This window comes from Empidonax traillii, unplaced genomic scaffold, assembly GCF_003031625.1.
Source record: "Empidonax traillii isolate 1590-97213 ecotype Southwest subspecies unplaced genomic scaffold, ASM303162v1 scaffold6:size4315531, whole genome shotgun sequence".
Lineage (NCBI taxonomy): Eukaryota > Metazoa > Chordata > Aves > Passeriformes > Tyrannidae > Empidonax > Empidonax traillii.
Window position 1 is genome coordinate 1,667,332 of NW_020955199.1, and position 12,340 is coordinate 1,679,671.

At 39.7% G+C, this 12,340-nt stretch overlaps 1 long non-coding RNA gene across 1 annotated transcript in view; it reads right to left on the minus strand.

Moving 5' to 3' along the window:
- Positions 1-3,750: 3,750 nt before the first annotated feature.
- Positions 3,751-12,340, minus strand: part of LOC114055703 — a 15,253-nt gene continuing 6,663 nt past the window's right edge. The window contains exon 4 of the long non-coding RNA XR_003570805.1: positions 3,751-5,101. This is a non-coding gene — a long non-coding RNA (uncharacterized LOC114055703). The remainder of the gene's footprint in view (positions 5,102-12,340) is intronic.

Sequence of the window (12,340 nt, forward strand, 5' to 3'; positions counted from 1 at the left end):
CAGCCACCCCCAGGTGGAATGGATAGGGGGGGGGGAAGCAAGTGATTGGTATGTGATTTTGTAGTCTTGGGGTGGGTGGCACCAAATTGGAGAGTAGCATTCCTAAACCATGATACCTAGTACTTCTGATTTACACATTTTGGAAAATAAAGCAGGTTTTTTAGGTATACAAAGTTTGGAGGCTAATTCTGGGAATTCTGGGAATTTGTTCTTGGTCAGCAAAGGTTGTGAGCAGCATTCCCACCTTTTTCTCCCTTGTTAACTTCTGTGTAAAACAAAAGAAGAGAGTGGCTTATGATGGACATGGCATGTGGAACAGCAGCCAGAACTGGCTTAGTTCTGCTGTGTGTAAGGAATTATAGTAAAGAAATAAAGGTATACAGAGGTGAATGGAAAGTATATTTTTAAATAACACTCTCGCATTATCTCAAAATTAGTTCTATTGGACATACCATAAGAACACAAGTCTTTTCCTCTGGAACGATCTCTTACTAAAAGTAAGAGGGGTGGAATCAATGAGGTCATAAGAACCTTTCATTAATTCCTTTTGTCTTTAGCTCTGTCTGGAAAAAGAAGAATATAACTGTTTGTACAAGGTTTGTACCAACTTATAGCATCTACTGTACTGTGTAGCATCTCTATATTGGTACACACTGCCATACCTTCTATCACGAAAGCACCCAAAATGTAGGTATTTATTCCAAGTCCAAATCAGAAAAACATGCACGTTCAGGAGAGCTATAAAGCCAACATTTTACCCTTGTGCTAACAACCAAGTACTCTGCCCCAGAATGTCTGGGCCTTAAGCCATGACTGAACACAAGGATTCCTGTTGCTGTGTTACCCCACAGCAAAAAAGGATATCCCATTAGGGTTCCCTCTGAAGGGGCTCCAGGGAATAACAGCATGTTTTACTTGTTGGAACTTCCTCTGTGCAAACTGAGACAAGACTTTGAAATAGCAGTGTCAGGATCAGTGTCAGGATGAGGTTTGCTTGATAGAGAGCCAGACCCATCACAACAGAAATTCAGAATGAAAAAATGCATACACACAAAACCCATGTGCTTTCCTGCCATTTCCTCAAAGCGGGACACACCTACAATTGTGTCAAGACGATGATCATGCACTTGTCTGTCAGTCAGCTTGTCAATTCTTTGCAACAGAAATCATCCCAGGAATTACAGAGTTTTGTTTTCCTAAAAGAACCAGAGTCTTCATCAGAGAGCAGAGACCTTTTCCAATAGCTTAGTGTGGGCAAGGGTTTGAGTAACATACCCCCTGCTGTGTGGTCAGATGACTTGCAGAAACCCTCCTGGTTTTCAGTACCAAGGGAAAGTCATATATCTCTGAATCTGCACACACTGGAAGAATGTATTCCAGAATGAATCATAATTCAAAGTTCAGGTTTGAATGTTTGCTGTTTTATCTGTGCCTCCTTCAAATATTTATACCTATCTCCATGGCAAAACAAAACCATTCTCCTTTTTGAAGATAGGTTTTAACATTGTGGGAAATGTTCTGCAAATCAACAAATCCATATACAACATCCTTGGAGGTCAATGCAAAAACAACACACCACTTCCATACAAAAATCTGGCCCAATGGCACAAGCTGTCCCAAGTGTAGTTGACTTTAAGGAAGATTTATGTCTAGGATGACAGCAGGGACCTTTCTTTAGGAATAAGGGATAGTGCTCACAACCCTACACTGAACTTCACATAGCACTGACCAAGAGTGACACCTCTTCAACTGCATTTTTCATTTCTTTTTTGGCTTTGCAAAGCCCCCCGGAATAGCTGGCCACAGATTTGGAATTACACCCCCATGAATAGAATAACTCTATCCCTTTGTCTTCCACGTTAGTTAACCCACACCTTAAATAGCCTTCAAACATAGGCATCAAAATCAAATAATTTACCATGATCTTCAGATATACAAATACACATTGAGATCTGCCATCTTATAATTAATTTAAAACCTTACCTCAAAAAGTCACGAAGAGCTGTATTTCTCAGCTAGCAGAGAATCTAGCCCTTTACATAACCACTACACTATAAAAATAAGCATGTTTTCTCCTTTGTATTTACTCTTTTCAGTTGTTAATATCCTGCATATTTAGGAATATGTTTCTATTCACCTGATTACTATTTCTATGTGGGCCCTGCTGTTGCTCTGTCTCACTGATGAACCATCTGAGGCATTGAAACATGAATTAGCCAGCTGGAAAATGCACAGGGTGGTGAAAGAGCCAAAATTTTAACTAACCATTTCCAGATCCCAATCCCTTATTTCTTTAGATGCCCCGCGTTCTTTGTGCAGCAAAAATCTTGTTGGAAGGACCTGCTGGATGAATCAACCAACTTAAAATATGAACAATCTGAACTTTATTTTAATGTGGTTTGGTTTGGTTTGGTTTGGTTCGGTTCGGTTCGGTTTGGTTTGGTTTGGTTTGGTTCGGTTTGGTTCGGTTTGGTTTGGTTTAGCTTGTGGGGGTTTTGTTGGGCTTTTTTGGGTTTTTTTGTATTTATTTACTGTGTGACCTCTGAGTTGTCCTGGATCAAAAGTACCATCACACCATGACAATCACAGAAAACACTCTTTTCTTCGCAGTCCTCAGCCAGAGCTGCTGTTGACATCCTTTCTCCAAAGATTGTGGTGGCTTTCTACCTCAGCTCAAAACCTTTTGGGTCCTAACAGTGTTCCTTCCCCTTCTGTTGTGGCTTCAGAGGCCAGCTGAAGAACCTCTGGTGCTTGTGCTCAGACCTGACCACTGCCAGACACACACTGCCTGGCCAGTGAGGGTGGCTCTCCTGCGTGTTGTGCCTCTCTATCCAATCTGTAGGACACATGGCAAATATCTTCTCATGGCATTACAACCTTGTGTAGATGAATGGGGTTTTTGATAAATAAGACACTGGGATGAGAAGCTCTGCTCCTTGAAGTGTTGAGGAAATTTCCTCACTGTTTAGCAAACAGCCTACACTGTTGGGCTCTGCTAGAGAAAGCATTAATTAGCCCTTGCTTTGTCTTCTGACAATAGGATTAATATTTGATAGTCATAAGCTGCCTAACGCCAGGCAAGTTTCTAGGGAGAAGGCATGATGAAATTGGCAGTGTGTACACCTCACATCCTTGCAATTGTACGGAGTAAGGGTCAGTCACTTGGGCCTTTTTTGGGAAATGAATTTGGCATCTTTGGTGTAGGTTATGGCCAATCAGCAGTTGAACTGAAAAAATCAGTGCTGAAGTTGGCACCAATTTGACATTTCTATGTGATGCATTCATCCCACTTGCAAAATGTCAGCTTTCCCCAGTAAACTCCAGAACCTCAGCAGACTTTGGATCTAGAAAAATTTCCTTTTCTGGCAAGTAATAAAGAGTTAAAGTTAGTGGGAAAATTTTTTTATTAACTCTGACAATGGCTAATCCTTTCCACTGGAGTATTTTCCCAGTGATAATGGAATCACACAAACATTTTGTATTTTGGGGGACAGTGCTGATATTTTCTGATGTTACTGATGTTCTGATTTTTGTCATGGTAGAAGAAATGTTTGAGAAGAAAATTGTGTTGAATCAACATATGGAAGTGAAACCTTGTGTTTCAATTCATTATTTTAGTACGATAAAATGTAAGAATGCCATTACTTCAAAGCAAGTCTTTTCAGTGCAATTTCCACATAGGCTTTTCAAAAACCATATATTCTCAAACTTCCTGCTCCATAAAAGAAGAGAGAAAACTGGCCAAACAAATACATTGGTATGTCCTTTTATTAAAATAGCTGTTGAAATAGTACAGTCTCTGTGGCAAGAAAATCCTTCCTCCAAAGAACTACAAAGAATTATATTTCATAACGATGTCCTTAATAACACTCATCAGGGATTCTATCTCTTGCCCTGCCCATGTTCTAGGAAATTCTGTCTCCACATTGCAAAGAAAAAATAATTTCTTCCATGAAGACTCACTTTCATGGTCAAAATTCAAATAATCTAAGTGATTAATTGAAGAAAGATCAGCTTAAAAGTTAAAGTTTTGCATGACACAACTGGGGTTGTGGTGTCTATTTACTTCTTTGTTCTGTCTGAAAAGTATTGAGCTGAAACACAGTTGTGAGATACTGGATCCAAATCTCACTGAATTATTGATATGGGTTAGAACCAACTCACTGTGAGTGTGGAGGGGAAGGGTGGGGGGAGGACAGGGCTAGACCTGCAGGTCCATGGTATGGCCTGCCTTATCATGTAAGGCATATATCTCCCGTAGTAAGGTCTGATCCATGCTCATTGTACAGAGACCCTTCTGAAGAACAACTAAGGGGCACATAAAATTTTTACCAGTAGTTCAGCATTTTTTCATGTATGTTGCCCTTCTGCTTAAAAGGCCTTTGAGTATGAAATCCATAGTCAAAAGTCAGCATTTGAGCAAAGAACAGTTTTTCCTGCTTACACTTCCCATCAGAGTCCTGGCAAGGGCACTTCCTCATGGCCCTCCTTACCTACCCAGTGAATTCCAGAATTGCGGAAGCTTTTCTGAAAGAATGCTTGTCATCCAGCACTTGCTGAATGTCACCAAATGGATTTTGTGGAGTGTTTTGAAAAAAGAAACAGGTGAGAAAGAGAAATCTGTCTAAGTCCTTGCACAGGAATGTTGAGCTCTTCCTTTGTCCTTGCTGAAATTCATATGTGTTTCATGCCAGCTAATGCCTATATAAACCATTTAAATTACGGAGATACAGTTATTTCCACCAGCTGAAGATCCAAGCCTATATTCTGCTGATACAGTTTGGCATGGCTATAGCCTCAGTACATTTTTTGTGCAAATGAAGGCACTTCAAAGAGAATCTCTGAAACATCAATAAAATAGAAAGACTGAGTTACCTAGAAACACATTCTAATGTTTATCATGTAAGGATCTGACCCAAAGACATTAGCAGGAAATTCTTGTGCCATCTGTGAGAAGTTCTTGCAAATAAAGGGTTTTCTCATTAGAGATGGACCTTTTTCCCTTTTTTGTTTCATCTTTCAGCAAATTCTTTGGAAAATGCAGGTTTTGAGTAGCCAGACTTCTCAGCATATTCAAATGGGATGTGCAGAGGACCTTCAACTGAAACAAAAATGACACAATAATTCATGAGTACTTAAAGTACTTCTTTGAGAAAAAAAAAAAAATTGATAGATGCAAATGTGTTTCTAGGCTCACGTAACAAACCAAAAAGGATCTGTTCCACTTTCACCTGTCAATACAGTCATCAGACCCCTGAAACAGCCAAAACTCCCAGGTAAGCTTAAGCGTGCACCCACCACCTGTGCTCTCTTGTGTCCAGTACAACTCTGCTCTCTCTTGGCTCTTGATGCTGTTCCATTCTGCATGAACAAAATCTTTCAACCAAGGAGGCATTAAGCATACTGAGGATTTGTACAAATCAACCTGTAAGCGGAACACTGAAAATCACAGCACCCTTCTCACTTAGATGTCTCATTAATTCAGATAAGTACTGCTAGGGCAATCCCACAACTTGACTACTTTCACAAACTTTCAAGCAGTAGTGTCATTTCATTAGCTCACATAGCTTTAGGCAATTGTGGAAGAGAAAGTACAGGAGTCTTGTTATGATATGTTGAAGTCCTGTTTTGAAATTTATGTTTCCATTTCGCTTTGGTGGAAAAATTAATCTATAAAAATCCATGTTTTAAATTCAAGTATATAATCCCATTCCACTTCAAGCACTGATGAAAAGCGTGTTGTTTCCTGGGATGAAAATCATATGTGCTACTTTGGGCAATCACATTCTATGGCCAAGATCAGACAAAAATATTTGCACCATTGTTCCAGGAAAAAAATCCATCCTCTAATCAGTCTGATTGACTGCAGGCCGGGGACATTATTTTTCAGCAGCTCAGTTGAAAAAAATGTACATTTTTACAGCCCTACTGATCATATTCAGACACATTAACACCTCTGTAGATCTTGTAAATTTTAAAAAGTCCAGAAAGAAGTAATTTCAGCTATGAAAGCTAAAATCATTTCAGTCCTTATTTACATCCTAAAATGTTTTTCCTGAAAAAAATTCTCTAAACTTAACCTAGTTTTCTAGAAGAAGATTCAAGATGATGAACCCATCCTTATTTTAATCTGACTCATGGCATACTATTCTTATATTTAGAAGAAAGCCACCTTGAATGAGTCCTGAAAGAGGGATTCAGATATTTTAAACAAGGGCTTTCTGTACACAAGCAGCACTGAAACACCATCTTTCCCCCGTGAAGATTTGACTTCATTATATCAAATGCTAAAGACTGTCTCACTAAACAATCTTATGCTTTGAGCTCATTTCCTAAAAAGTATTTTGATTTCCTAGTAGTGTAGCTGGCAGCAGAGAAAGATATGCCCTGTATTTTTCTAATGTTTATTATATTGTCTTCCTACAAGAGCTTTCTTTTTGCCTCATTACATTTTTCCCATTGCAAGTTTTGATTGGGGTCCAGGGGATTGTGGTTGGGTTCTGTGGGGATTTTTTTTCCTGGTTCTCTCTCTCCATGCATATTTCATGTGCCCATTACTTTAGGTGCCATAAACACAAATTAAAACCAGCATCATTTCTGTCAGAAAGGACCATATTTCTCAACTCATTCATTATTTATATTGCTTCCTTAAGTGATGGTGTTCTTGCTTGTTTGTCTCTAATAGAGGACACAAGTTATTTCACAGCCTTTGTCTGTTACTGAGATTGGGCTGATCAGGATCTCCACTGAATTGTAAAAGCAATGAGGCTCATCTATGCCAATAGATATATGCAGGAACAAAGTTTGCAGCTGAATAACCTGTATCAGGCAGCCACAGAAACCGCATCAGCCTCACCTTTCACTGTGTGTCATGGTAAGAAGATGATTTGTGTGTTTTTGGACCATTTGATCATCGAATATTTAACCTCTGAACCCAGAATGGAGTATGACTTGCATGGTGCATAATCAGTCTTCAACTATGAGTAGATAAAGATCTGTCTTTTGTCACTGTGTCTAGTCTGGTGAACCTCATGTTCTTCTGCGGAACAAGTGCATTTAAAAACCATTTAACTTCCCTCTCCTGCTGCTTTCACTTCCAGGAAACTTCCAGGTTCTCTCCACTCTAATTTTTACCAAGCTTCCTATTTCCATCTTGTACTTATATATGGTTAGATTTGACCTACCTTTTCTTTTTTAGTGCCAACATTACTATTCTCTGACTACATAGTTCTTTTCACCAGAGCACATTAAAACCAGAGTACCTTGAGGGAGCAGCTCCAGAGGCTCGCACATTTTACTTCATTTTGCTAAAAATGTGTCTGTGCGGCTAAAACAGATTCAACTCCACTAATTTTGACCAGTGGTCATTTGAGGCCTGCAAAAGTCATGAGATTGAAGTGTCCTGCGTTTTCCTAGATAAATGGTAGGAGTTTGTTTCCTGCAATCAAAGCGTCTGTTTTTCACATTTTCAATCTGTTCCACACAAAGTAGGAAAGCCACACATTCCCTTTGAAAGAACAGAGATGAGCTTCTCTAGATGTCATCTGAAAGAAGACTGAAGCATTGAGAAAAACATATAATGCTATGAAATTCATAATAAAATTGCAAGACTTGACCACATTCATTCTCATTCATTCCAGTAGATAAGAAGGATGAGCAGGTCTATGACACTATATACTGCAAGGCCATCAGTGAGTTCATCCTGAAGAGGTGCTGGAGGACTCTCATCTGTTATTGGCACAGTCAGCAAGGACACTATCTAAATGCAAGATTCCCATTGCACAGGTCATTTGAAGGACACTTTATTTCCTTCCCCCTCAACACCTACAGTGCTGTGGATGTCTTGTTGAAGGAGAGGCAACAGCTCAGGTCTCGTACACTCAATCTTTATAATTCTTGTGAGTCGCATAAGGACCAGAGCTTCATTTTGAGAGCAACCTGTGGTTTCTGATGCTGTCATTGACAGCTAACCTTGCAACAAACCTGATCTTCAGCACCAGTTGTCCTGTTGTTTCGGAGAGCTGAAGGAGAATCAATAAATGCTGTGGCAATGGATGTTTGCTGTTAGGCTGGTGTGTTTCCTTGCTTTCAGTATGTCACAGCTAAGAGTGGGGAGGGCACGACATTTCCCCTGCAGGAGTACAGCCTACCTGGGAGGAAGGAAAGGAGAAGGAAAGGGGAGGAAGAAGAAAAGAAGGAGAAAGGAAGGGAAAGAAGGGCAGGAAAAAATAGGGCCATGAGGAGCAGTGCTGTGCCAGGCATAAATTAAATACCGAGTGTGGCCCTAACACATCCCATCGCTTTCCCTTCCACCATCTATTGTTACTCTCAAGGGACTCTGAATAACAGAGACGACTCTTACTATAATAACTACAAACATTTTCACCCATTTCCATCAGCTCCTTTCATCTTTTTCTTTTTAAGGAGTCCTTTAGACAGCAATCAAAACTCTAAAACATCAGAGCTCTATCAGAGCAGAGTAACAATATTTAAACAATATTAGGCAGGTTATTAGCCCCTGGTGGTGCAGAGCCATCACTCTCTCTCCATGTCCTCTGCAGGCAGCACCGCAGGCGAGGCCACCAGGGCTGCTGGCAGGGCAGGAAAGCACTGCCACCACGTGCAAACCCAGGTCCTCCACATCCCTGTGTCAAGAAAACAATTTTTAAAAGCCCATATTCACACTCTCTTTTTAGTCCCTCACCTTAATGAAACTGCCACAAGTCCCTCCGGTTGGTTTTTTGGGTTTTGCAGGCTATAATTACTCCATCATTTCATAATTGTTACTCTGTGAATTATTATCTCAGCCTGTTCCTTCACACATTGTTTTTAATCACCATTTTTTTAAGTAACTCTGTATAGAAAAAAGCTGCTAATATCATAGACCTTTTTAACAGCTGTTTATATTAACTGTGTGATGGCAGGGCACGTAGCAATCTGCAAAGTGCAGAAATAAGAAATTTCCCACTGGTGCTGAGAAGAGAATGTAGAATATGGCTTCGAGACTTAAAAGACAAAATTAGGACCTCTCTATGTGGGGAATACGGCTTCAAGACAGAAGACAAAATTAGGTCCTGCCTATGTGGGGATGCTAAGGAAAGGCAAACTGAGCTAAGTTGAGGTGTGGATTTAAACTGCATCAGGTAAATCACATTACATTGCAAAGTGGATTAAAAGAAACGGAATTAAAGCCTATTTTAAATTAAATCTGAAAAAAAAAAGAAAAAGTCACCTGAGTGAGGTAATGCAATTTAACCAACACATTTAAAGCAGAATTTTATTAACTTTCCTGCAGGTCCTGTCCTGCACAGATTAGGCCCAGATCACAATGCATGTGTAACCGGAAGTGGCTGGCAAAGGAAGACATTCCCACCTGTGGTGCTCTTTGGCACCAGCTTGCTGAAATTAATTTTGTTCTGCTCTACACCTGTGTCAGAGAAAGCAGCCTGGCTCCTGCTTCAGTTATCTGAATGCCAGACAAATAGGCACTGTCTCTGTTTTTGGTTTACACACATGCAGAATGGGGAGGCTACTGTGCTCTGAAAAGGGTGAACGATGAAGCAAATACTTATGCATTACTCTTGTCTGTTCAGCACTAAAAGATATAAGACAATAAAAGGAAAAAAACATGCACAGTTGTCTAAGTAAGGACAGATAGATCAGTTCTTTTATTCTCCTTTTGTCATTACACTATTATTAGCAATATCAGCTTGTGCTTAGCGTTTACATATTTGTACTATCAGTGAAATCAAGATATCCAAGCAAAATTCCCTATACATATGAAATAATTGAGAATCTGAGCTCCAGATACTTGCTTTCAGAATCAAGCAATATTTAAGAACTGCAGCTTGATTCTGCTTCATCATAGTTTCCAAAATCAGCCTGTGCCTGGTTCAGTCCTCTGGATGACAGCAAAGCTGTTCAGAATTGCCATGAACAATACCTTTAGCAAGGCTAATAAGCAGTTCCTTCCTGGCTCAGTTTCACATCACAGTTAAAGGTTAGGGACATAAAATAAAGGAAATGTTAAAGGCTTTCCTAAATATTACATTTCATTCCCAGCTTTGTAACAACAGTGTGGACTCAGCGGTATGCTATCATCTGTTTCTTGGTGGTTTGCTGTATCAAGTCATACTGCTACTTACTTTTAATAAAGATGTCTCCATTAGTGTTCTTCCTGATTTACATATTAGACACTGATGAAAAGAAAAGTTCTGGAAATACCTTTGCTGCTTCTTCCTTCTCTTCTCCCACTCCAACTTAGGAAAAAATAAATTTAGGTTGGAAAAATCACTGAGAACACAGAGAGCAAGGTGAAAATTCACTTGCTTAATTGAGAAAGAAGTGACCTGGACAAGTGGGCCATGACAAAATGGGCAAGGCAGGAAATTTCTCATAGGCTTGCTCTGGCATGGCCACATGTGACTCTGCCATGATCTTTTCTGAGCATCTGTGCCTCTCTCAGAGCCTGTAAACCATGGCAGCAGCCAGCTGTGAAGACACTACCAGCACTAATCATAACCAAGCTATGTCATATGTGCTTCACAGGAAGAACCCAGGTCAGGCAGGGACAAGGCTGCTGGGGCTGATGAGGCAACAAGGCAAAAATTTTTGGGATCTTTAGATGCCCTGTCAGGGGGAAAGATTCCAAAGACATGCTCTTCCAGAGAAGAAATGTACCCAAGGCACGTGCTTTCTGCTCAAGTCATCACAAGGGATTTCAAATTCAGGCAGAATCTGTAAACAAAGGTAGAAAGAGGTGGACAGTATCTGACCTTAAACCACTTTCAGAGTAAACTTCAGCTGGATTTTAACACTAAGCCTCTTGGTGCTGGGAAGTGAAGGAGCCCAGCCACACAGATAAACTGAGGACATCGTACTTCCAAGCAAGTGGCAAAACACAACAGCCCTGCAAGGGGTAAGTGGAGACAGAGGACGCATCCCAAAAGTGAGGTCAAAGGCTGGGCAGTACTTCTTGCTGTGCTCCAGAGAGTCAGATAAGAGATGCTTCCAGATGCTAGCTTTTGGGACAGAAAGGTAAATACAGCAAAGAACACTGTGCAGGGAAACATCAAACACCCTTTTTAGTACAAAATTAATGAAGTCAGGGGAAAGATCCTGATTAAATCTATTTTTTAATATATTCCTAGGGAGAAAAATAATGCAATAATAAAGCAAAGAGAAAGAGAAAGCCATCTCACAGGGGGCATTTACACTACGTGGGATAAGGCCTTGTAAATGTGCAGTAGGGATTAATTGCACTTTGGCAGAGATGGACTAGATGACTTATCGTAACAATTCTGGAGGTAGCTAACAGCCAGAATAAGTCATCTTGAAAATGCAGCAGGGAAGCTTAGTCTCACAAAGATTCACAGCAGAAATGGCTGTGCTCTTCTGCATGATAACAAGGAAAAGCAAAAAGGGGTGAATTAAGGACACAGAGCTGATTTTGCATTTTAATTTCATTATTTTTGTCAGGTTATATTATAACTTAAACACTTCTAAGAGATATGACAATTTTGTTGACTGAAAAGTTTGTATCTGTTTTATTTTTACTTTTCTTTTTCTCCTAAGTAGGCAGGGAAAATATGATAGATTATTTAATCTTAAATAGCTGAAGCAGCTTGTCAATAAGCATCTTTACACGGAAGAATGTTGGAAATAAGTAAGTTTAGTGTGCTTACTACTGGGTTATATCACAATTATTTATTCAGGTGATCATATCTTTTAAAAAAAACCCCAGCAATCTTTATATAAGAATGATTTACTTAGCCTAGAGACTGGAAAAGCTCTCAGGAAAATGTATATTCAGACATCTTCAAAAAGTGACTTATTTACCCAGTTCAGTGCATTAAATCTGGAGATTAGATGATTCACCTGACAGACATCAAGGCCTCCCCTGGAACTATTCCATCCTGATAAGCAAATGTGCATTTCATGCCTGCTTACCAGGGAAAAATAACTGTATTTGCACAATATCTTGTAATGACTCTAAAGAGGTGTTTAAACCTCACTAGCACAAAAAACAAACAAACATAAAGACAGTCAATATTACCTCTATACAATAGGGTATTCAGCCATGCTGGGACTTTGATTCAGGGTTGGTGAGCGTTTATATCTCTGAGACATCTGCTGTCTTCAGACAGGCAATCATTTTGTCTTCAGTTTGGAGCAGGCAGTCTGCAAAGAAAATGTGCTTCTTAAAAATGTAATTGAGTCCTTTCTCATTTAGGGTATTCTGACTGAGAGCACATGACTGCTACTCACGAAAAGGAAAGCAATATTTCTACTAGAGTTGTTTATATAGGAAGAATTCTATTCTAGGCTGTCTTTTCAAGGT